The sequence below is a fragment of the Mastigoproctus giganteus genome, chromosome 7, assembly GCF_048544385.1.
Source record: "Mastigoproctus giganteus isolate SK-2022 chromosome 7, ASM4854438v1, whole genome shotgun sequence".
Taxonomy (NCBI): Eukaryota; Metazoa; Arthropoda; class Arachnida; order Uropygi; family Thelyphonidae; genus Mastigoproctus; species Mastigoproctus giganteus.
Genome location: NC_143581.1, coordinates 146196927 through 146222367, shown reverse-complemented (window position 1 = coordinate 146222367; position 25441 = coordinate 146196927). Strand labels below are relative to the sequence as shown.

General features: G+C 39.4%; 1 long non-coding RNA gene across 1 annotated transcript in view; it reads right to left on the bottom strand.

Annotated features, from left to right (window-relative positions):
* Positions 1-1203: 1203 nt before the first annotated feature.
* The window catches only part of LOC150083248 (uncharacterized), a 120372-nt gene continuing 96134 nt past the window's right edge, over positions 1204-25441 (bottom strand). Inside the window, exon 3 of the long non-coding RNA XR_016547196.1 lies at positions 1204-1236. This is a non-coding gene — a long non-coding RNA (uncharacterized LOC150083248). The remainder of the gene's footprint in view (positions 1237-25441) is intronic.

The window sequence follows — 25441 nt, the reverse complement described above, 5'->3', positions numbered from 1 at the left end:
CTCTGGTAATGGAATTTATTTTTTAACGTAACTTTATCATCTGGGCTCCCCTGAACTCAGCACGCTCGTGCAGCTACACCACCTCAGCCACACAATGATACGTCACAAGCCATCAACAGGGACGAAGGACTCAACTCCACATTTCAAAACTAATATTCTACGCGCTAATTCAGGATATCAATTACTCCATTTACTGATTGAAATCTCGACATCACATTTTCCAGAGTAAAATATTGAATCACCAGACACATGAGTGTATTATAAATGCAAAATCACTCTCAAAAAGAATTTGATTATTTCATTTATTCACTACTACTGTGGAGGATACAATTCTAATAATCACTACAGCAATATGGAACACGATGACGTCAAAATATTCATCTTCAAATAAAGGACGAGACAAAAACGAAAGCTGTCCCCAGTAAAGTTGACAAGACGGGTCAGTAAATTCAATTTCCTGTCTCTGTACATTCATTTCCTACCACTCACTTTTTTTCCCCATCGAAACAGTTACAACATTTCAAAAAATATATTTCTTTGTCTCTTTTAGAAAGCTCTTCGGAAACCGCTTTATAACATGTTCAGCAACAATCACATCTCGAAAACGAGTGAAAACTGCTGGACAGAATTTGGTAAAAATTGTATCTCACAAGACCATAACTGGAACGGATGGTGCTTGAAGAAAAGTTTAAGAAAAAAATGTACTGACAAGTCAAACACGAGAAATCCAATTTCTCTAATACCGTGAGGGTGCAAAAGTAGTTGTCACAGCTAAAATGGAAGCTATGAAATACTATGTAACATAATAATAAAAGGTTGGCAGGCACGTAGATATTTATTGACACGGCCCTATTTTAAAATTGATTAAGGTAGCGCCCTCTTATGTGAAGTAGGCCTAACCACAGAATCTTTTGATGTGTATCTTTTGTGTACAGTTTGATTCAGAAAATGCTTTGTATCAATATTTACTACAGCGAAACGTTACAAACAGGGAATGGATGTGAGGGGGAGAGGGGTGGCGTACAATAAAACTTTCAACAGGAATTTATTTACTGATTTCGAGGAGAATTCTAATAATTTCTATACAAATATAGAACATGATATCACTGAAAACAGAAATATCATTAATAAATATAAAAATATAAATTTTTAAATTAATAAATAAATATTCCTGAAACGAAGAATACCTTGACTACATACTCAGTCCCTTGGAAATCCGCCAACCTTGATTTAATCCTGAAAGTAAAGAAATAGTATTTAATGTGGCCCATTTAGAAATGAATGTATTAATCGATAAGTAAATATTGCTTTGTTTCGGTTAATCAAAATCATTTTGTTATTTCTGCGTGTTTAAAAGTGATCACTGCAGATCTCAGATAATTTTATTATCATGTTTAATTTATAGGTTGTCAAGATCAAATGAACATTTTCATGGTTTACTATGGTAGTGATTAAATCAAAGCCTGTTTAAATTGGATCCTTAGAGCGTTTAATGATGATTCCAGTGTGTTGGTCACAAGATCACGATGGGAGATTAAGAGTTTCTCCTCAGAATAAGAAAGCAGACACGTTTCCCTTAAATGTATTGAATAAAATACCCCCATTACAATAAACGATTAATTTTTAGCACCTATCTGAACTTCCACTGCACAAACTGCCGAGATTTTGGAAGATGTCCACGTTCACTGGCCCTAAATGGACGTGGACACGAATGGAACGGTCAAGCCTCAATCGCCAGATGCGCACATCAACTTAGCCACTTTCTAAAACGGTGGATTGGATGCTGGTTAGAGACAAAGGACGGCTGGCGTAGTCACTAAACCTGAAGTTAGTTGGTTGTAGAGTTTTAGGCGCATCAGCAACTTAGGTTATATTGCGCCGTATATAATATGTCTGCAAATAGTGCGTATTCTGTGGTTGATTTGCTGTTTTCTGGGGGAAAAAAACCAAGTTTCTAGGAGAAAAAACCATGCTACCTTCGCTTGAGGCCAATTAACTCAGCCACATTGTGAAAAAGACCCATAAAAATTCCTCGCATTATTGACAGGATTCGAACTCAGATCTTTTCCACCCGGTGTGGGCTACTCGCAAGGGTGAACCTAAACGTGAAGTAATTCCCTCTAGTAATTCCAAAACTTTAAGAATTACTAGAAGGACATTGTGCATGTCGCAAGTGTACACTGAACTAGATCTATAACAACAGATGCAGCAATGTGCTTTCGTCGGATTTCAATTCGAAGATATCTGACAAAGAGGTAACTGAGCGGGTGAGACTCTACTGAAATCAAAAATGTCAGTAAAATACCATGACAGGAGACTTGTTATGCCTCTACAGAGAACGATGAATTATATAACGATGTCACAATAGACTACCTTGCTAAAACGCTAAGTTTATTATACAGTATGCTTGATGTTTTGTCATAGGTCACACTTAGTGCTTCTAAAGATAAAGTATAGTCAATAAACAAACGTCAAAGATTATGCAGCCGCATAGAAATTTTTGACTTAGACGTGTTCTCTGCAGTCAATTTCCAAACAAGTTACCTTATCTTGCAAACTCCTCTGATTTCGGGTTGACCCGGAATATAAACAGAAAATTTATTCATTCTATACTATATTTAAAACTTTGTGTACTAAAGAAATTGGACGCTGACTTTTCAAATATTCTCTTTAGTTTCGTGGCGATATATGCATTCGAGGAATTTTAATAGTTCCAAATAAATTTTTTATATTTCTAATAGATAAGCCTAACGACAAAAAGAGGAAGATTTATTACTCCGAAATATCCTCAGTGTTGAGAATAGAACTGACAACGCTCATATGTACCGCTTTTCGAATTTGCCGACTGCTTATCGAAACGATCTACCCTAGGGGTGAAGCGGGAGTAGCTTTTATAATAGATGACAGTATCCAATGGCAACTCGGTATCCGTCACTGTGGATAAAACAGTACGCTTAATTCAAGGAAGAAATAAGTACATCTCATAAAGCACCAAACTCCAGCAGCGATACAACATTCCTGGGTTTATCTACCTTCAGTGGAACATATAAGTTAAGAACTCGGGCCTTATCTCTTTCAATACGTGCTTTGACAAGAAGACAATAAAACTGTCATAGAGAGGACGTTAGAACGAATAATAATGCCGAAGGAAGGGGAGATTAGTGCTACAAGCTCGGAACAATAGAAACATCTGGTACTCTCGGGTATTGTGACATTGTAGGAAAACAGAAGTGTATCAATCCCTACAGCAATATTCAAATAAATTCGACTCCAACGCCGAGGCAAATTCATCAACGTCAGGTTGCACGCGCACTCACATTTGCGAGCAATTAATCGGATATTAACTGAATATTCAGCGGCGTACTGAAAGCAGAGAGTGAAATTGAAAGTTCCACATATTTTTATATTTTTGCTTTAAGCTCGAATACGTTAGCGAACCGATAGAGGGCGTAGTTTGTTTTGAGAATAAATATAATCAGACAGGTGGAACAAAATGGCTCTGCTTGATAAGCTAACGGTAATCAACGAGATAATGAAATCAGAGCGCAGTGCCAAATGGTAGATGCTTTTTTAATTCTGAGCGAAAGGTCACGGGAAGAAAGAAAGATGATTAAACAATATTTTTAATTAAATGTCTAAGAAACACGTTAAAAAAAATACACAAAATTAGGCTTTGATATGTAAACAGAATCAGAAAGGAAGCCTGCGTTCTTAAAAGGTGATATGCGCATGCGTTAAAATGATATATTTTATCGCAAAGTTTACTATCTTATCTCGCGTTGTCGACTTGTGTTTAAGGGAGCTGAAAGACTGACTTTCTGCTGACGAGTTTCAAATGAGATGCTTTCTGTTCATCACCACTGATTAGCGCCCTTGGGAGAGATGCAAGATATTGCTTGATAGTGTACATTAGCAGGGAAAAGGCTTTCTTATTAGTCATCTACACCATTTATTAGCCCATTATTATTGTATTCATAACTGCAAATGCTGTAGTTTACTATTCAAGGATGTTGGGCACTTTATATGCAGCTCAAGTTCACGAAGACACCGTTGTAAGGCAATTGCAGAAAGCTAAATGAAGAATTGAACAAACGTAGGACATTAGTGACATATCAGAGACATTAGAGACACTTGACATTGATAATTAATATCTAAATTTAAGCGCCACTCGTAATTTGCTCGTATTATAGGGAGTACTTCGAAAAGTCCAATTTAAATTTCCATTTGCCCAATTTCCCTTTAAATTGAGGCGCCTCTGTAGCCAGGTGGGAAGGAGCAGCAGTGGGTAGCACACGCTTCTTGATTAGACCGGGGTTCGAGCCCGTCACCACCAAATACGGATGATGCGGAAAGATCAGGGAATGACCACCGCATATCATGGAGCAATATGGCCTTAGTTGCTAATGCTCCTAAAAACCAAATAACAACAACAACAACCTTTAAATTGAACTTCTCCCATACTTCGAAGTACTGTCTATACTACAAACAAATTACGAGTCGTACCTAAATTTAGATATTAATTATCAATGTGACGTGTAGCTGAAAGCGAGGAATCACCAATAGATTACTACTACAGTCCCATTTCCGCCCGAAGGAGAAGTTCTTCCGGGTACTCCGAATTTTCATCTTTTTAATAGACAACCCACCAAAAGCATTGGAATTTAATAATTATATAAGACATATCTAATATCAATATTTCTCATGATACTGTATATGGCTGAATTTTAAACCGAATAGACTGCACTTTATTTTTATTATTATTCTCTGATTCATTCAGAAATTCGTTCCATTTATTCTGTCCTCGTAGTTCGATGTTTCTTACTTACAACAGAGTGATTATGTTCAACACTACCTATGTCAAAAAAAGAAAGAAAGTACAACATTATTCATAAGGTTCCACTGCCAGAAAAACCTGCCTTTTCTTCCACTGTTAAGTATGCCAACCTTTGCTAAGATATCGCTTCTTTCCAAAGAAAAACAGTGAAGCAACGAGGGCAGGAAAAGAGGGAGCATAGGACCCAGGTGATTAGCTCTACCTACCAGCTACCTTTTTTTTTTTTTTTTTTTTTGCCACCGTATGTCTATTTACCGCAAAGGAAGGTTGGTGTGTAAACTAGCCAAAACTTTCGGAATTCCTAGTTTTTTCCCCCGGTCTCTTTGCTCCCCTTCGTGCACACATACACCGGAAGTAAATGACGCTCGAGCCTACGGCCTTACGATCGATTGGATGGCTCGAGAAGTAAATTAGAAGTGCTATTGCTCAATGGGGGCAGTCGGCCCGGAATTATCCGCCGACCATAACCGCACGATCGCGAATTGACTCTACAGGAAGTCTCGCAACGCGCGTGATTTCCCGAGAGGTTCAAAGGCCTCAAGTCTTAATCACTCTCTCTCTCTCTCTCTTCTTTGAGTTCAGTCCCAATGCTGTGGGTGAGAAGACGAAGGCTAACAGGCGTGTGTGCTAAAAGTATGAATCAGAGCTGCTCTGGATGAAAAATATTTAAGGTACGCGTAAAACAGTTGAGAGTTTTTGAAGAAGAAAAACAAAACATTAAAGTTGTGTAGGGAAAGAAAATAAACTACTTCTTTAACCTCAAACACTGTCTGGTACGTACACTGCAGTGTTCATTGGAATGCTAAGTTCCATTTATCAGTTTCACGCAAGCCGTTTTCATTATAATTAACTATTTTCCCTTTGTTTCGTTCAGTTATTCTTCAATGCAGGCCTTTTATCTACATACGTTTATGTCTGCGCTTGTCATTGTGGCATTCTGCCCGAAATGTAAGCTCGTTTCTAAAAAAAATGTATCGCTGCTACGCTCCTTATTTAAATTATTTTTATTAAAAAGCTTGAATTTTTAAAAGTTATTTGGATAAAATGAAGTGCAAGATTACTTCTTTGGTATTAATATACTATACGCAAATATATTCAGGCACCTTTTATTTTTTCTAAAAGCGACTATAGATAATCTGAAGAAATCATTTCATCAGCCAAAAATTGCAATACTGCGCCGACCGGGCTAGCCGGGTGGGTAAAGCGCCTGCCTGGCAACCCAAAGGTCGCGGGTTCGAATCCCGCCTCGGGCTTGGATCAAAGTACTGCAAAAAACCTTGGGAGGTGCAATATGGCCACAGAAGCCGATGCGCCAATAACTACCAAACAAACAAACAACAACAAACAAACAAGCAATACTGCAATAGGGCAAAATAATTCGAGATTATTGTGCCATGGTTCTTCTGAAACATGCGATTCTAGCTGAATGGTTATGCGCACACTCATTGATAATATGCTTCACTGTAAGAATGGAACTACAATGCGAGCAGAGTGGAGGATCTTCTCCTAACAGTAAAAATAGATGCGTATGGCCAATTCGTGCTCTTGCAAGTACGAATCCCCTCTCAACTGTGGCTAAATAGGTATTTTCAAAATTCAATATCCCGATTCCGTATTTCATTTTTGAAACTAGGTTAAGGAAGTTGTGGTGGCAGGGCACTTGAAAGGAAGGTTTCTGTGCAAAAAGACCAAGTACCTCACCTCTAGATATACGTTTGAGTTCGTCTAAAAAGGAAATAAGTTACGATGAAAGATGCAGTTCAAAGGAATTTCACATATTTGTAGAAGAGCGCATGATTTATAATGATAATCTTCGATCTGGTTCTGAAACATACGATTATTTTATATGAAAAAAAAAAGTTTGCTTTGAACTAAGTTTCATAAGGAATTATTATATTTTTTAGGGAAGCGAGTGGCACTTAATAGAATGAATTAAAAGCTCTGTTTAGCAGCACTATTACCAACGATTTCCCCTTTTGTGAACTAAACTACCATCGAAATTTTTTATAAATTTCCTGTGACTTGACATTAATTTTCATTAAGATAGAAAGCGAACACAAAGAGAGAGCAGAAGAGAAGAAAAACAAAATTCGGTATACGCGTAAGCTTATTTGATCCTTCGATCATAACAACTAATTATTTGACTATTTTTACCATAACGAATTTAATGCTTGTATTTCAAGAGCTACTCAGGACTTCATAAGTGAACTTTAATCCCACAGGGGCACTGCTATAGGAAAAAAAAAAGGGATGAGAGACTCGAAACGTTCTACCAACTTTTAACTTTTTCTGTGTGTCGTTTAAAAGAGTGAAATGTGGGAAAGTCCATTAACTTACAAAGGCAGTTCTTAACTAATTAAATTATATAACTTTTTGTTTATTTATTTAAACTTTTTTTATAGCCTTCACGGACCAACCATCATTTTTAGAAGATTATTTAAGAATTTAATTATTAAATAATATTCTTTTAAATAAAGAAAATGACTGTGGTCCACATAATAATCAAAAGTACAAAATTTTTAAAATATTTATCCTCTCCTCAAATTAACCGTACTTGCGCACATGCGCTTAATAATACCGCAAGATGGCGACCATGGAAAGTGGATACCATTTTGCGCCATCTTAGTAAGAAGGGGGGGGGGGCAAAAGGATGTGTAATCAAACTTCTGGTGAAAGAAGGATCAAAACAAGATTTACAATAGAGTTTGGGAATGATGCTGTGTTGTAAAACTGATAATAAGTGGCGCAATGAGTTTATGGACAGTTGTAGATGTCTAGCAAACAAGCTCCTCATTCTTCACGGCCAAATACAGAAGTCAGTCATTTTTCTTATCATCATTATTGGACGAAGGTAACGCCTGGGTAATACAATTATAAATCCAAAAGGAAAACAAATATAAATATATGCTGAGGTCTACCGCTGAGATTGGGCATACAAGAAACTCAATAGCTGAAGTCTCATCGTCATGTCCTTGCTTAGGTCGAGAGGTTCATCGTCCACTGCATATATAATGGGTAGCATCTCTTTAAGTAGGATCAACATCCCAAGGTTAGGCAAGTATCTATTGTACAGAGGCGAGGAAGTGGGCGGCGGTTTGGTAGAAGAATTATCCACACACATATCCCAAATGTTAGGATCTGAGGTCCATTCGTCACCATCTGCAGCACAAAGGCAAAAATGCTAGTCCTGAATGAAGAATTTCAGTGGTGGAATCATGAGCGCAACTGCCATATTGGTGGTTCCAATGGCTGGAAGGAGACAAAGTTTGTGGCCCATTTTAGGTATCAGAAATCTTCACTGTAGACAGATTTTATGTTTGTTAGGGCTGCTGATGTCCATACTTCTCCATAAAGGATGGCAGGAAAGATGTGCGATGTCACATATCTTGCGAGGAGGACCTTATCACCCGGCGCCTCCGTAGCCAGGTGGGAAGGAGCAGCAGTGCGTAGCACACGCTTCTTGATTAGACCGGGGTTCGAGCCCGTCACCACCAAATATGGAGGATGCGGAAAGGTCAGGGAATGACCACCGCATATCCCGGAGCAATATGGCCTTAGTTGCTAATGCTCCTAAAAACCAAACAACAAACTTTATCACTCACGTGGAAAAGGTGTTGTTCGCACGCCCATTTGAGAGAGCAAAATTTCTTTGCTACTTCATCGATGTAGTCAGAAAAGGACACACTTTCAAATATCACTCCAAGGTCAGAATGATGATACAGGAGGGGTACTCTAACTCCATCCAGTGAGATTATGATGGGTGTCGAGCGTGGTTTAAATGAGTAGACGATTTGTGCAAATTTGGCTGGATTTATACGGAGATTGAATGCAGAGAGATATGTTGAGAAGGCCCGAAGTTCCAATTCAATCTCATAGCACTAGGGGAGAGAACCCCGCCTTGGGGTGCAGAGACAGAAATAGCACATGCTAGAGAGTGTGTATCACGTGAAAATTAACAAATTTAGAAGCTTATTCTGAACAACCGCGTCATTTTCGAGATAAAATCCGACAAGAAGCGAACATCAACTTGTACCGCCACAAAATCATCCTAACAATCAACACTCTGGTTAGGATATCCTGGATCTTCCACTCCCTTACAGTTCAGATGTGTCTCCTTCGGATTTCCACCTCTTCCGTGCAGTATGCGTATTAAATAAATAGTGAACAATAGTTAACCAATTTTTGTATCGGTAAACAAAACCGCAACGTGAGTTTCGATATTGCAAAAAGCAGTACAAAAATAATGCGGTTTTGGCGTTGTCTGATTTGCATAATACACACCAAAGACGATTATTAAAAAAAAAAACAGAAAGAAAGTCTAAACAAGCATTTTCCATCGCAAATATTTACCTATCTATACGAGAAGAGAAAGTCAAAATTGGGCATCGAAAATAAACGAAAATCGTTTGAAATCTCTGTTGGTTTCGAACTCAGAGTAACATGACAGTTTCTCGAAAAGACTTGTTAAAGTTGCTCCTAAGTTTTCCTCGCTGCTTTCCCGTCATTCATCCTCAGGGGCCCGCTGCAGTTCAGGGAGATGAGTTACCAACACTTAGAAACTTCTATTGCAACATCTGTTTGCTCACTTTGATCCGGCAGCTTTGGCACGATGGTTTTCGTGCATGCCCCTGTAAGGTAACCGGGAAATTATTAGTGGCGCAAGAGCACCGATGCGGGGAGAGTTGTACTCCATCCCACGTGTGCCAAATCTCATAACCTCAAGTACGGCTCTCTCGCTGCATGTTTTATGCACACATCTTATTATCATTAACATCGCTTAAATATCCAGCAGGGAAATTTAAAACGATACTGCCTGAACTTCGCCATTGCTACCTTTTGTGTGTGTGTGTGTGTGTGTGTGTGTGTGTCTTGGCCGGGGTCAGCGGCGTAAAGTCCACGGATGATAACCGCATCAACCATCAAAGTGAAGGCATCGGCGTAAACCGACATTTAGACCCAAATTGAACCGAAGGGGATTAAGATGCTGATGAAGTCAATTTATCACGATGTTTTAGTCAAAGCTTGACTTTTAAAATGCACCTAAATCCCGCACGATGAGAGAAAGAGAGAGAGAGAGAGAGAGAGAGAGAGGGTGAATGTGCTTCTGAGCGCATGTTCTGGACCGGTGCACTGATGAGGAGGCACGCGACTGCACGTGATATCACCTCTAAAACCACTCTAATCTCCTAATCTACTGTATGCCAGCTTGCCATTTGAACAGCGATTTAAAGCATCCTCGTGAATCGCTGTGACGTGGGATCATTATTGCAGACAGAGTGGTGGCGGGCAGTCAACCAGCGAAGAATTAAAGGATGATGACGTCATAGGAAGCATTGAGCGACAGCCATTTATCACGTGCTAAACTTTAAGACTTTTTTTTTTTTTCTTTTTTCCCCCGGCTCCTCTCGCGCTTGTACTATGTCCATCCATACGGTATCGATTCCTTCCCCTCCCCCCTTCCATCCAACACCTCCATCTGCTCTCATTGCGTTCGAGCCGATGGCGATTTAAGCAAGGTTAAGTATGATTAACGCTAACAGGATATCGTATCGCACATACAAAACACGCGCACTCAAACCGTTCCTCGCCATAACGCTCCAGAAGCAGTGGCCAGTGAAATCAAGCAAAGCGTTTATCTCGCTCATGTTAATCTCTCTCCTTTCCACGTCGCTAACCAAATATTATGCCATATTTCTTTCTCGCAGCGTCTCCAATCAAACGGGATTTGCTTTCCTGTCACGAGCAACGCGATTGTGGTTGCTCTTTTTATTTCCGTTAAGTTTCTAATAGTCTCCAGGCGGTTGATGGAAAATTTGTCTAATTCAGAATTTGTGGCTGTTCATCATGCAGTTGTAACAAGCGAGCTATCTGTTTGGAGGAAGCGAAGAACGCATTTCCACGAATAATCGTGTCATTACATCCACTTCTGAGAAGCCCCAGTAGTTTCCCGGTAAGGCTTACTTCGTTCCTCAAACGACAAGAAGCATTCCCCCATCCCCCCACGACCCTCTACAAGTACATAATCCATCCGCGCAGACCCATTTATCAAAGAACTTAACAATCTACTTTGTTTGGTTCACTCATTTCTTCGCAATTTCGTACTGTGCTTCGGAATAATTCTACAAATCTGCAGTCCCTGCAGAAATTTGATGAATTAATACGTGATGGTCCCTAAGTCGGAGATGATCTCATCAATCTGCGCATTTTAAAGGGAAAATATGCGTGTAAACGCCCGAGAGATTTTATTTACTTAAAAAAACATATTTAGATATGCATTCATATCTATATAATGTGCCTGAGTACAACTGATGCGTATAAATCCATGAAATATCCTAATGCAGATACTGGCATGTACTTTATAATGGTTCCATTGATTTTATAATTCTGAAAACGAAAGAGATTTGTTGCTGCCCTTAGGAATTGGCTAGATACGAGCAAATTTCCATGCAGAGGGAAGGAACATACCAGTTATCCTGTGAAGCGCGAGACTGAGTGAGAATTAACCCTGGAACCAGATTTCAAAGAACAAGTGCAGATATTCTATCGGGATTTGGAGATTTGGTGGTCAACGATTATGATTTTCCAGAATTCTGATTTCTTTCTATTGACAAGTCAAAGGTGCTGGTGGTTTTGGCATGGTAGGAGGAGAATTACGAGAACCAAGGTAAATATAACCATGCTGTAGTTAGCCGATTTCAGGCGGAGGGAGAAATTCCCCCATCGTGAGCACACACTTGTACAGACATAATGCAACTTTAATACTGTTTAAGTCGTTGTTGCAGCTGAAAGCTAACAACAGCAACGAACAGAATCCTTGGGACGTAACAGATGAAGAAGAATGGATGGACTTTGGCAAGGAACCAAACATCGATCGATCGTGGAACACTTTGGATTAGCTCCTTGTAGCGACAGCAGCGATTTGTGTCTGTTCCTCCTTCAATTACAGTCTTCAGTTCAGCTGCGGAAGATGAATATTGGCCAAAACCCTGATTCGTGGGTTCATCCCAAAGGTGTTCGATCGGATTCAGGTCTAGACTGCCAGATTGCAGAAACCATGGAATTTTTCAAAATTTTATTGTACTACCGAACCGGTATTGATGGTTTTTGCCACTGCAGCCAACGTTTGGAGTCCAAATGACGAGAGCATCCCATACCATGATCCAATCTCCTTCTCCAAGTGTTGCAAGAATTTGTGAGCTCGCCGTTGTTGTGTTGAAGCAAACATTGCTCCAATGTTTCAATGCACAGGACTAAATTGATTTTAGTCAGTTTCCCTTTTCCATCAAGGGATTTTAAGGGTGCATAACACGCATAAATCTCCTGATGTGCGAATTTTTGTTGCTCATGGAGATGGTTTTGGTGAAATTCCTTGGACGTATTGTCTTGTGATTGAATATCAATCCTGATGAGTCCAGGGCTATTGATTTGAGGCCAAGTTGATGAATCCGTTGGATGCAATGCAACAAGGTAGCATATCTTGTTAAATGGCGTAAACTGATAAAGAAAGAAACAAAACAGCTCATTTGTTTGTTGATATTTACAATGAGTTGGTTATAGTTACATTATATGTTCCTGTGTCCAATTAAATTCAAAATGATATAGCTATTATTGTTCCAGAATTATTTATAGTCATTTAACAACTGTTTAAGCTTTTATCACAAGCTGCAGCAAAAATATATGCGATTTTGGACATATTTTGCAAAGTCCAATTTCTTTTTTCTTTTTTTAAAGTCGTAGCAGAAGAGGCCAGATTCGAAAGATGCCTACATTTATTGCAGTTCCTTGGCAAAATAGATTTTAGAAAAAGCGCAAGTACAGTAGGAAGAAAAAAAGAAAGAAAAAGCTAATTAACAGTATAAATTTTATCCGCTTTCGTTAATGTGTTGCAAAAGTCTTCTGGATTTTATTTACCACCCAAACTGTTCTTAGTGGAAAAATAAATGAACTGGAGCAATTTCAGGAGTGACCAAATATTTCTTAGAAGTGGCAACTGCGCGCATCCAAGGAACATTTCAAAGTTGTTTTTCCGCAGCTTTCACAGCAACTCTTTTCATTATAAAATATTTTCTATATTTTTATCAAAAGTTGCCAGTTTATTAATTACCGTTGAAGATAAAAAGGGGCCAACTATTTCTGTTTGCTAATGACTCACGCTATTCGCTACTTACTGGCAACTTCACATCGAGATTATGAGTGCAATTAAGAGTAATTATAAGATTCGAATTTATTTTTTCACGAAGTGTATTACAGAGTATTTTTCTGTGCCGTTGGATCCATTATATTCTGCAGATATCGAGAACCGAGCTGATATGATTATAATAATTCATAATAATCTCTGCTGTGTCTCATTCCACTTGGATCACTGACTAATCACCTCCAGAAGACCGAGGGACCATATTAGGGAAATTTTCGTGAGCAGTATCTATCCGGCAAATCTTAATTGGTTCTAGCGATTTTTCCGTTTTTATTTACATTCAAATCTCAAGATAAATGAAACTAAGGTGAATGGTGCTATAAGTTCTATAAGTTTTTTGTTCTATCATCCGAAGTATGATCAAAAGGATAATACTACTCCTTTACTATATGTAACCTCTTGGGTAATTAACCCATCATTCTTCTTCACGTCCGTCCGTCCACATGTGACGCAGCTTGAGTCCCCGTAGACGGATTTTTATGAAATTTTATGTTTGGTTCTTTTAGGGAGATTTGTTCAACAATTCCAAATTTAATTCAAATCGGACTTAGAAATCTGGCGATTATTATTTCTTTTATTTTCGATTTAAATATTATAATTATCATTTTTTTGACTAGAGGTCCTGAAGTCAACAAAGTTATATGAATTAGGAAAGATGGGCAGTCATCCAATATTTGGAAAAAAAAAAAAAAAGGGACTAACGAACATGGTAATAACACTAGGGAAGGATACCGTTTCCTGTTCAGAAGTGGGCAGCAGAATTTAAACGAGGGAGAGAAAGCCCGAAGATGACCCACTCTGTGGAAGACCTGCAATGCTGGACACGCTGTCAACAATCCGAAGTTGTTGACAGCGTGCATGATCTTGTGATGAGTGATCGATGAGTTGACAGTTTGGCACATTGCCAGCGTCTTAGGCACCTCATCTGAACGTGTGTACCATATAAATAACAGCGGTTCTAGCTAAGAAAAAGGTATCAGCATGACGGGTCCCAAAATTGTTGACGGTAGATCAAAAACGCACAAGAGTTGTCAAGACAAGTAAACATTTGAATCGTTTTCTAGTAGATTCAGCACATTTACACTTCATGCTATTTGCAAGACTTGTGACCATGGATGAGAAGGAAGCCAAGTCGATTCCTTTTATTTTTTTGGTTTGGTTCCCATAAAGGTCAGACAGGCCCAGTTGCCATTGCCATGGCTGCCCTTGCATGAGTGCAGGTTTGAAATCTTAGACCATCCCCCAATATTCACCAGATCTAGGACCATCGGATTTTCACTTATTTCCTTTTTTAAAAAAATACGGCATCCATTTTCTCACCGGCGCCGAGGTCATTGCTGCGGTGGATGTGTTCCTGGCATCAGTAGAGAAAACTTTCTTCGCAGCTAGAATCAGCGCACTGCAGCATCGGTGACAAGAGTGCATTGAACTTCAAAGGGGACCATGTCGAAAAGAAACGTGTTGCCAGAATCCGCAAATAAGCCGCTCATACTCAGGCCACGAACTTTCGAAACGCTCGTATTTCAATTGTTATTAAAAATCCGGGAGGAAATACGTATCAGCTTTCTTTGATTTCATACACAATTGCCCAAATTCTTTGTACAGTAGACGTCTTTATCATACAAATCTAAATATTAAATGTTTTGATTATTTTAATTTGAAATTTGGGACCTATATTCGGCATACGGAAAACCCGATTTCAAATTCATTCACTTTAGAAGGTCGAATTCAGGACCGATGATCGGTCTGACGCTTGAAGCAGGTGCAATAGTCCACACTCAGTTTCAACTAAAGCTTGGGGCGCTGACCAATATTTGCTCTACGGCACTTGTACAGAGCCTTGATCAGATCCAATTTAGATTAAGGCGCAGCTCCCGCTTTTGATTTGCCCTTGCCAAGTGTTATGATGGATGCCTTGATCCCATCCATCCTCAGGTGCCTTTTGCACCTTCCCTGTTCAGAGTTTATAACCAGAAGCCAATGGCCAATGAATCATCTTCGCAAGATCTTTTCAATAAACTATTCTACAAAAATAGATGTCTTTGAAATCATCCGATGTGAAGATATTTCTGTAATTTTTATGGGATTTCTCACAATGTGGCTGAGTTATACGGTCTCATGAGAGAAATGCGTGCTTTCCCTCCCGGAAACTAGACTTTTTCGTCCAGCAAACAACAAACCGACTGAATAATACACGCAAGTACAGATTCAATATTATGACATCGCACAAACTTCGTTGCTTTGGCGCTTAACACACGCATACGTAAACCCATTTGTAGAGGGTGATCCATTTATCGCTCGATCCAATGCTCAACCATGTTCCAGGGAGGGCAAATAATTATGAAATATGTAACGAACAAGGATACTAAACAGATTGAAACCAATGTACGATCGAAGGACATTGAAGGACCATAATTCTTGGCATGTTACAAGAGTAACATGCCAAGAATTATGGTATTTAATGATGAAAAGGGAATTCAGGAATTTGAGTACCTTCCTCCCGAAATTCGGAAGGAAGAAACTCATCCTTCCGAATAATAAATTCGGAAGGATGTCTCTCAAGGAGTGCACGGTTTCCTTTTCAAGAGTCCAAAGGTCGGATGAGGGCCGGAACTCGATAAAAATTGTGAGTCATAAGGTGCGGAAAATGTTGGAGCGTTCTGGTTGTATGTATCTTGGCTGTTGCGCGTATAGGTTTAGAAGATATCTCACCACGATGTGCTATAGTTGCCTACGATACGCACATACTGATGGACGGTGTTACTCAGAAGGTGAAATTTGTTCGCACTGTGCAAGAGGTGGACATTGTTATGTCCATTGTGCGTATAGAAGTACAAAACCAACTTGTGCAACACATTCTGGACGAAGTATCTTCTGTCCATCACTTCAGAAGGCTCTGGAGTTTGTTACGGGCAAGACAGATTGTGTTAGTCTTTCTTGGCATTTCTTGAAAATGGATTCAGCTCAGTATGGATGGTTTGGAAGGGGATTTTGTCTTTTCTGTTTCTTCTTCTCGTCCTTCTATATTCTCTTCCCTATTTTTCTTTTAAACTAGTTCTTTTTTTACTTTTTCCTTCTTCCTTACTCGTCACGCGCGCGCACACACACACACTACTATAGTAGGTCCAGATTTGTATGCTGAACTTACCTATGCTAGATGGTAGATCTCTGGCACGGCTCCAAGTGCCAGGGATGGTAACTAGTCGATTCCAGCTTGCTGGAGTGGACTAGGCGGAGTGGCCAGTCATACAACACGAACAACTCCCCCCGGGTAGAATATATATATTATTTTGGAGCATTATTCATTGATGAAGGAATGCATTCTTTGTAGAATTGCATCAAATATAAAAAAAAAAAAAAAAAATTAAATGGATGTCTACACGGGCAAGGCGGAATTAAAAACAACACAGTTGCAAATTGAAGACTAATAGATGCACAAAAAAATTCCGAAAAATTTCATAACAATAATTTTTATAAATATATCTAATTAATGATATTTATTAATTTTAGAAGTTATTAAACACAACTAATTCACATACCATTTACTGTTTTTTTTTACGAATTTGAATTTCCACAGTCAGAACAGATAGCAATTAAAAACAAACTGGACTGACAATAAATTGTTAGAGATAAAATGTTGTAGCCAACAATGAAACGTGATGTAACAATTTATTATTAGTCAATAATGAAAATGCATCGACTCACCTACAATACTTGGCAACAAATCAAAGTGACTTAACAGGTTATATATTACCATAGATTGTTGAGTACAACAATAACGCGTATGACGTCATAAAAAACAAAATATTGTGACTAAAGAGCAACGTAATAATGACTTTTAATCCCACGCTAATTAACAATAAAAATGAAAACTGAATTCTATCAATAAAACAAAACATTGCTTTTCCTTAAGATCAAAGTGAACTGCGTAATCAGCTCTACAAGAAAAAATATCCATTTTTAAGTTTACAGAAAGTAAACATTTTAATTATTAGCAAATACAATAAACAGTAGCTGTTCAACTCCAGCAACTCCTCCTAAAGCACCAATACCAGAGGGTGATTCTTCTCCCTTAGATCTTTGCCAAACAATATGGACACGTTGCTTGGTAGGAACTTCTTCCACTGTCTGCCTCTCCCCACATCTACAAGAATGCTAAGGTGAGTTGGTTATTATGCTCCTGATCTATTCCCTTTAGCGATCTGCCTAATTCGGATTACGAGCGAATAAGTAAATTATTAACAAGAACGGCGAGTTGAAAGGGCAACTGCTGCGCTAGCGAGAAAAAGCGGGAAGGGAAGCGTGGATGGTTTTTAGGTGTGTCTTGAAAGAATACGAAAGCACCTATTAGCATCGATTTATCCGTCCGCCCTAGCGTACCTACACGACAGCACCCCGCTGCTTGAATGGATTCTGTTGAAATTCAGTATACGAAGTCCTTAATTTATTGAGCAAATTCAATTTTGGCGCACATTCGATAATTCTGAGGGCCACTTCCGTGGAAGAATTCTCCACTTAAATACTAGTACAGTATTCCAGCGACACCACGTGGTGATAAACTCTTACAGACCATGGGATTCGTTGCTTTCAGATGGATGTATGCAACCACCATTTACAATATACAGTTTGCTTTTTCTAACTTGATCTTCGAATTCTGTGATGGGGTTAAGATGGTAAAGGCATGCGCATTCAATGGTAGCTCAATGGGACAGAATAACACGATAAAAAGAGATCATGGTCTCTTTCACAGGATCCATTCCATTAAGTATTTCTTGTGAAACACGTCATAGGATTGCCATGATCACGCAGCTGATCAGGGCAGCAATACCGGCAGATCCAGTCCTAAGCTCAGAACCGAATCCAAATAATACCTTTTGGAAAGCTGGAACTACAATTTACACCCAAAAAAAGACGTTTTGGATCAAGCAGAGCACTTACCACAACCTAACGAGAAGAACAGAGCAAAGTTGCAGTCTCGAAAACGTGAAGAAAGTGTCCCTGAGAATGTTCCTGCACACGAGTCGTTATTTGTTATTTGGATTTTAGGAGCATTAGCAACTAAGGCCATATTGCTCCATGATATGCGGTGGTCATTCCCTGACCTTTCCGCATCCTCCGTATTTGGTGGTGACGGACTCGAACCCCGGTCTAATCAAGAAGCGTGTGCTACGCACTGCTGCTCCTTCCCACCTGGCTACGGAGGCGCCTGCACACGAGTCAATAACCTTCTTGGGGATGGAGGGCTTTTTAAAGCTGGGACGCTTTCTGAACCGTATGGGAAGAGTCATACGCGATTTTTTTTCTGATGAGAAGTTTTTTTTTTGTTCAGTGTCCCAATGCTGGAAGAGGATAGTGCATAATGGATATTTTAAAGATATTTTGGTTTGATTTCGATCAGTATCGGATTACCACTATTGAAAACTTTTAAAAATCCATCTCCAGTTTAATTTCCAAAGAGAAAAAATTCGCTTAAGATGAATAGTTAAGATAATATTGCTTTATCTGGGAAATGTACGATTTTGTTCACAAAGAAAATTACCATTCGTTAATTTATATGAAAAAAAAAGGGAGAAACGAAGAGAAAACCCTCCTGATACAAGACATTATTTCCCTCACAATGACGGGGGTAGTTCAGAGGCAGATAACAGAAAACGAGATAAAACTCTTTTGCCTTTACAAGGAGATAAAACAGAATAATCCTAATTTAGCATTTTTTTTGGGAAGATTATGTGCGATAACACCGAACGTATTGTTAAAAATCTCCGCCCCCAGCGTGTGCCCTTCGTAATGCAATTTCTGAAAAGCAATCGATTGTTGACTCATCAGATGCTTCAACCCGAACAGCCATCAACAAAACAATGATAGCCTCGTTTCCCAAAAGTTTTATCTCGCGCTGTTCCCGCAATCTCATATCCCCCACGCGTGCATATTGTCACTAACGGTTTCCTGATCTGTTTCAGTTACGCTTGCCACCGATAACATCTATACTGATGGAAGACGATTAATGATAGCAAACGGACACAATCCTCCCTTTCAAGTTGTTGCATTTTGCAAATATTGCCCGCATTTCAGGCGCCCTTTGTCTTTTCTACAATGGAACTGTAAAACTTTCTGTTGTACTGTTTCAGAATATTCGCTAATTGCGGTTGAATCTGTGTAGATAATGAAACCATCTATTATTATTATTCGAATTGTCATCTGAATCCGCAAAGAGCGCAGCGCATTTCCGAAGTTTGTATCAATGACGTCACAGAAAAGTTGCGTGTTTGCTTTTCCAGAAATATCTACTTTGTTGTCGAGTACTGTTCTGCTGGTTTTCGTCTGCTTTTGTTCGGAACATTTTAACTGTTGAGCACAATGGAGCAGACGTTTTCGATACACGAAAAATAACTACCTAAAAGTATTTTAGATGAAGTCTTTCATTTGTTGTTGTTGGTATTGTTGTTTCTGGCGCAAGGGCTACTAGGGCCATATTGCGCCTATCAACGTCATGGAGGCCACAGATGGTGATTATGGAATCATGTCACAGGCGATCATATAGCTGTATCCCTTTTAGGAAGCAGAAAAATTCTGGAAGACTTGCATCATTGCCTAGGTTTATTTCTATAGTGCATTGAGAGCTGTGGATCATTAAGTTTTGGCCTAATGGGGTAAGTAGTTAAACTTTGAATTTTGGCCGCATAGTTCAGGAGTAACATCTTTCTCCTGAGTCTGAGGGGGGGGGGTTCATGGGCTTCGATATAAAGACTTTGTACTGGCAATGTTCTATAAGCACCTACAGCAATCCTGAGAGCAGAACGACGAATAGGGGCAAGCCGTGCTAGCACGCTTTCCTTAGCAGAATCATACACCGGGGCACCATAATCAAGGCGAGATCTGATTAGGGCTCTATATGATGTAGAAGAGATAACTCTTAGCAAGTTCATTTTTTTCTGGCAGACAGTGCGTAGATGTTTGATGTGTTCTAAAAATTTCAATTTAGTATCAAAAATCACACCAAGAAGACGAACGCTGTTCACAACATTGATAGGCTGATTTCTTAAGTGTAAGGTAAGTGACCTCTCAGATCCAGGAAATGAAGATTTCTGAGGATACCAAAACGCCAAGTGGTGTCAAAGTAGTGAAAAAAACCGATCATCCAGGGATGAACGGTTTTTTCTGAGACCAAATTGATTATCGGGTATCATATTTTGGGAATCGAGGTACTACGTTAGTCGATGGTGTATTATTTTATCTAGGGATTTACTTAAGCAGCTGGTGAGAGAAATGGGTCTATAATTATTAGGAATAGAGTGATCTTTCCCTGGTTTGAGTATTGCTAGTACAAAAGACTGACTCCAGGAACTGGGGAATGAATGTTCCATGAAGATGCGATTATAGAAGGTCAGTAGCGAAGATAGTGATTTATTATCTAGGTGTTGTAGCATTATGTAGTATATTCCATCAGGGCCAGCAGCGCTGTTCTTTGCAGTGGATAGAGCCTCTTGAAGTTCTAGCATAGTGAGTGGTTGATTGTACGGTAGAAAGGATTTGGTTCTGAAATTCAGATGGGATTTTTCGACTAAAGTCTTAATCTTCTGAAACGATGGTTCGTATGCCGTCGATTCAGATAACTGTGAAAATACTGTGGCTACAGCATCTGCAATCTCTGCAGGAGTGGACAGCTCCAGCCCATTCCAGGTGATAAGTGGGGAGGACAATGGGGGGGGGATTTTCCATTTAATTGCCTGATTTTTCTCCATATAATTCTTACGTCAGTATTTTTATTAATTGCAGTTTCGAATCGAATCCAAGAGTCTTTTTTTGCTTTATTCATAATGTAACGGGCCTTATCTCTAAGTTTCTTGTAGTTTATAAGGTTAGCAGTGGTAGGGTATTTGCGGAATAAATTGAAAACACGGTTTTTTTCTTTTTTTGCATTCTTAGTCCTCATTCCACCAATAGCTTCTGCTTCTACGGATACTTGACTGTGATTGTGGGATGGCAATAGATGCAGCTGCTAGGATCTGTTTTGTAATATGGTTGGCAGCTTTGTCAGTTGGATGATATTCAATAGCCTGATTGTCGAAGGATACATGAGACACGAACTTTGCCCAATCTGTCTTGGAAATTTTCCATTTTGTGCTGGTTTCTGAAGTTATGCAGTGTGAAGTTTGTATTTTACAGATTATTGGGTAGGTAGTGATCACTGTTGAGAGAATCGTCTAGAGCTGTCCACTCAATACTAGGGAAGAGGATCGTAGAGCAGATAGACAGGTCTATTGTAGAAGCTGTTCCTGTTGGGAGGTGGAGATAAGTTTGTGAGCCAGTATTTAATATGGTTAGATTTTGTCTGTCGACAAGCATTTCAATGAGTTGTCCTCGCGCGTCTGCATTGGGAGATCTCTACAATGGATTGTGTCCATTGAAGTCGCCCAATAAACAGAAAGGGGTTGGCAACTGCAGAATGATATCTTCAAGTTCTTGAAAGGTACAAGGATAACTGGGCGGCAGGTAGATAGAAACCAGTGTTAGAGTAATGCCAATCGCTATTCGCGTGGCAACAACTTCAATAGCAGTTTGTAGCGGAATCCGTTTAGAAGGGACTCGTGAGTCTACGAGTATGGCTACCCCTCCAATGAGCATTAGTGGTAGTAGGTCTGTCTTGCCGAAAAAGAGCATACTTTTTTATCGAGGGAGACAACTGAGGTGTTAAATGTGTCTCTTGTAAGCAGATTCCAATTGGATTATGGTTCAATAATTATTTTGTGGATGTCGTCAATATTGCTGCGAAGCATCTGCAGTTCCATTGGACGATGTTTTTCATTGTTTGGATTTAAACTGAGAGGCTATGTCTGTCTGCTTTTTGGAAGTCTGTTTTAGGAGGTTAACTTTCATTTTGTCTCTCTTTGAAAAAACAGGCCTGGTACCTATTTCGTCTTCTGGATGGATTTCCAGAATGGTATCATCTTCTTCTTTATTGCAAGTCTCATTTGTGTCCATAGCGGAAGAAAATTCAGCATGCTGTTTGTTAACGGGATCAGAGTTTTCTCTTTGAGTAGGTCTTACGGAAGTTGCATGAGCAACAGGTGGTATCGTGACTGGCGTGTTACTAGATCTGTTTGAAGTCTGTTGCTTTGAGGACTGAGGTACGGAAGAGAGTATAGATCGAGCCCATTCAGAAATAGAGATGCTTGGGGGTATTGATGTATCAATCTGAACTGGTATTGTATGAAATCTTTTAGCAGCATCAGCATATGTATGTTTTGGCATCAGTTGCTGCATTTGTTTTGTTGCTTCTGAAAATGAGACTTTTTTTTTCTATCTTGTACTTCTGGATTTTCTTTTCATATTTCCACTGGTCACATGTTTTAGAGAAGGCTGGGTGGTTGCCTTTACAATTAGGGCAGAGTGAGGATTGTGATTTACAATCAGCTTGGGCATGCTCCTTCGAGCCACAGTTAGGGCATACAGCATCACCACGACAGACCGTTTGGGAGTGTCCGAATTTCTCACATTTATAACATCTTATTGGATTTGGAATATACGGGCAAATGCAGAAGTTCAGATACCCGGCTTTCACCGATGAAGGTAGGTTTGGTGAACTAAATGTCAGTATGATGCTGAGAGTTGGGATAAGTTCGCCATCTTTCTTCAGCATAATTCTTTTTGCTTGTGTGAACTTGTGATCTTGTAATTCATTTACAATTTCCTCCTCTGAGATATTCATTAGGTTAGGTCCCATTCTGAGATGACACCTTTGGAGGTATTGAGTGTAGCATGTGGTGACACCTTGACTGGAATTCCACCGAATGTGGTGAGTTTAAGAAGGGACTCAGAGTGTTTGGTGCTGTTGGTTTCAACCAGTAGGTCGCCAGATCTAAGATGTCTCACCATTTTCGGGGAACCTGCTACAGTTTCCAGACACTTCTGTATGAGAAATGGCGATAGATTGCCTATGGCCTCATTTATTAAAGAGTGCAAGATCAGGAAACTTGGATGTTCTACTCTGGAAGCATCCGTCTTCAGTCTCTTTCTGTTGGTTGGTCTCTTTCATCATCAGGTTGGTGCAAATCCATTGAATTTGGATTTGCTCTCTGAATCGGCGGAAACTTGTTGAAATCCATATTTTGCTCCTTTTGGCCCTGGGGGTTTGCTTTACCATAGAGGTTTCCGGCCCCGCCACGCGGAGGCAGGAGCATGTGCCACGAGATGCCCAAGCGGCTGAGTTAGTAAGTTAGTTCTAATAGAAAAAGAAACAGAAAGGTGGATTTCCTTTCTGGTATTCTGCTTACTTCTTGTAGTGCGAGAGAGCTACTCTGATATAGAAATCAAGAAAACGGTGTTTGAAACTAAAAATAGAAACTGATGTCAAAACGTACATATGCTGATGCTGCTAAAAGATTTCATACAATATCAGTTCAGACTGATAAATAGTTGCTTCAAAAAGAGCTGCTTGATGGTAAATACCACCGAGTAGCTCTTTTTGAAAACGCTTTGAGAAACGCACTAGAATCGCTTGGCACCCGGGGCCAATCCGTCAGTGTCTAGCTATAAATTTGGGCAGCATTTTGTTTGCCTATAACTTTCCATTCGGATCTATACAACCGTAAAAGGCTCGCTTCTAATGTCTGCTTCTCTACAGAGCACACACCAAAATATCTTCCCAATAATTACCTTACCTTAAAGTCTAGTCTAAAATTTTCCATTCCTTTCATTTTTTTAATGCCGTTTCAAAGATATTAATGATGTATAATTATTTACAAATTAATAAATCACATGCTAATGAAAAAATAGCGTACTTTACTATTTTTTTCCATTAGCTGTCTGAACAATTGAGAGGGAATGTCCAAATGGAAATTTCTTCTGGTCTCAAACTGATGTTATTCACCCTAATTTGGTAACGGGCCAGTAATAACCCCTTTCTGATCTTCTAGATTATTTTGTTATAGATTTAGGCAATTTAAGAGAAACATTATTCGATTATTACTTCGCTAACCTTTCCGTAGACGGCTAAAATCCATCTGCATGATTAAGTAGACGCAGATAATAGCGGCTTCCTTAAGTTATATATAGCCGCGGTATAGAGGTCATTTGTAATTCTCTAATACGCATATGCGGTTTGAAAAATGAACTTTCATTTTTGCTTAAGTGTCCCACAATGCCCTGCCATCAGCACCTTCTCTCTTACCAGATCATCCTTTCGGGGATCTTGTTAATAATTAACTAGCGCGTGCTAATTTGGCAAAGCTGGTGAGCGCTTTGCTTCGCTTGTCCCAACCGTGGTGCAATAGGTAACAGTTGGTTTAGGGTTACTTCTGCGAGGTCAATGTTCCTCCGGTGGTACGAGTTAATCCCTCTTACATCGCTTCAATTAAGGCTGTTCCTATTCATCCTAAGTGCAAAGTTTCTTCGAGGAAATTCATAACAACCGCTATGAAGTCATCTTACGGCCGGAGGGAGATTCGTATGACTAGATGTGCGAATTTTCCGTACGAAATTAAGAGAGGTGTCGTCATACATTTCGTGCAGTCATTAGAGTAATCCCTTCAGGTATCTGCGCGCGAAACTTAAGAAGTGCAGTTCAAAATAAAGTTTAAGAAGTTTTAGGAGAGCTGAGAGCTTTATGCATATTAACAAGAAATGCATAATAAACCCCTTGATTTTTCTTCCTTCGCGGCATCATTAAAAAAAGGTGTTGGGCAAGTTTCTATTATGTCCCTGGAGTACTTAAGCCCAAAGGAAATGCGTCGCGAATTGCCGACTTCTTGATTGGGGAAGAATGGAGCGTTGAGGGCTGTTGGATTTTGCAATACCAATGAGAGTTTAACTGACAATGCACACGTTGTTCTTTACATTATGTGAAGCGATAAGCGAAATCCAAAGGACATTTGAAGTTCCCTTAAAACTGAATGCAATTTATATGTCCCCTGTTTTTAATAATATCTGGCAATCCATCACCCAGCTACTGTCACTGCCTTGTTGAGTTCCCGGCTGGCGTTATGCAAATCAATGTTTTTTAGATTACTTCAAGTTTTATAATTTGTTTTTCCGAACACTATAAAAGTTTATACGAATACAATAGTAATTCCATTTAGCATTTCAGTCTTTTGACTTGAAGTTTTTTCGAATAAGATGTGTACTCCTCAATTGGAGCACACCCAAGATGATTATCATCAGTAATTCAGTCTTGTGAGCGATCAGTTATTCTGATGAGCTGTCTCCATCTTTGTCTCTGCAGTACCGTTTGTTGGAGTTCCTCAAAATTTCGAAGTAGTGCTTCATTAAGCAACGTCCTGATTAAGGTATTTTTTGGTCTTTTCCTAGTCCGTTTTCACTCCATGTCCCCCTCCATGGCATCCGGAAGCAAACCACCATTTCGAATTGCGTGTTCTACCCATTTGAGTCTAGTTGATCTTATTCTACCTAGAATT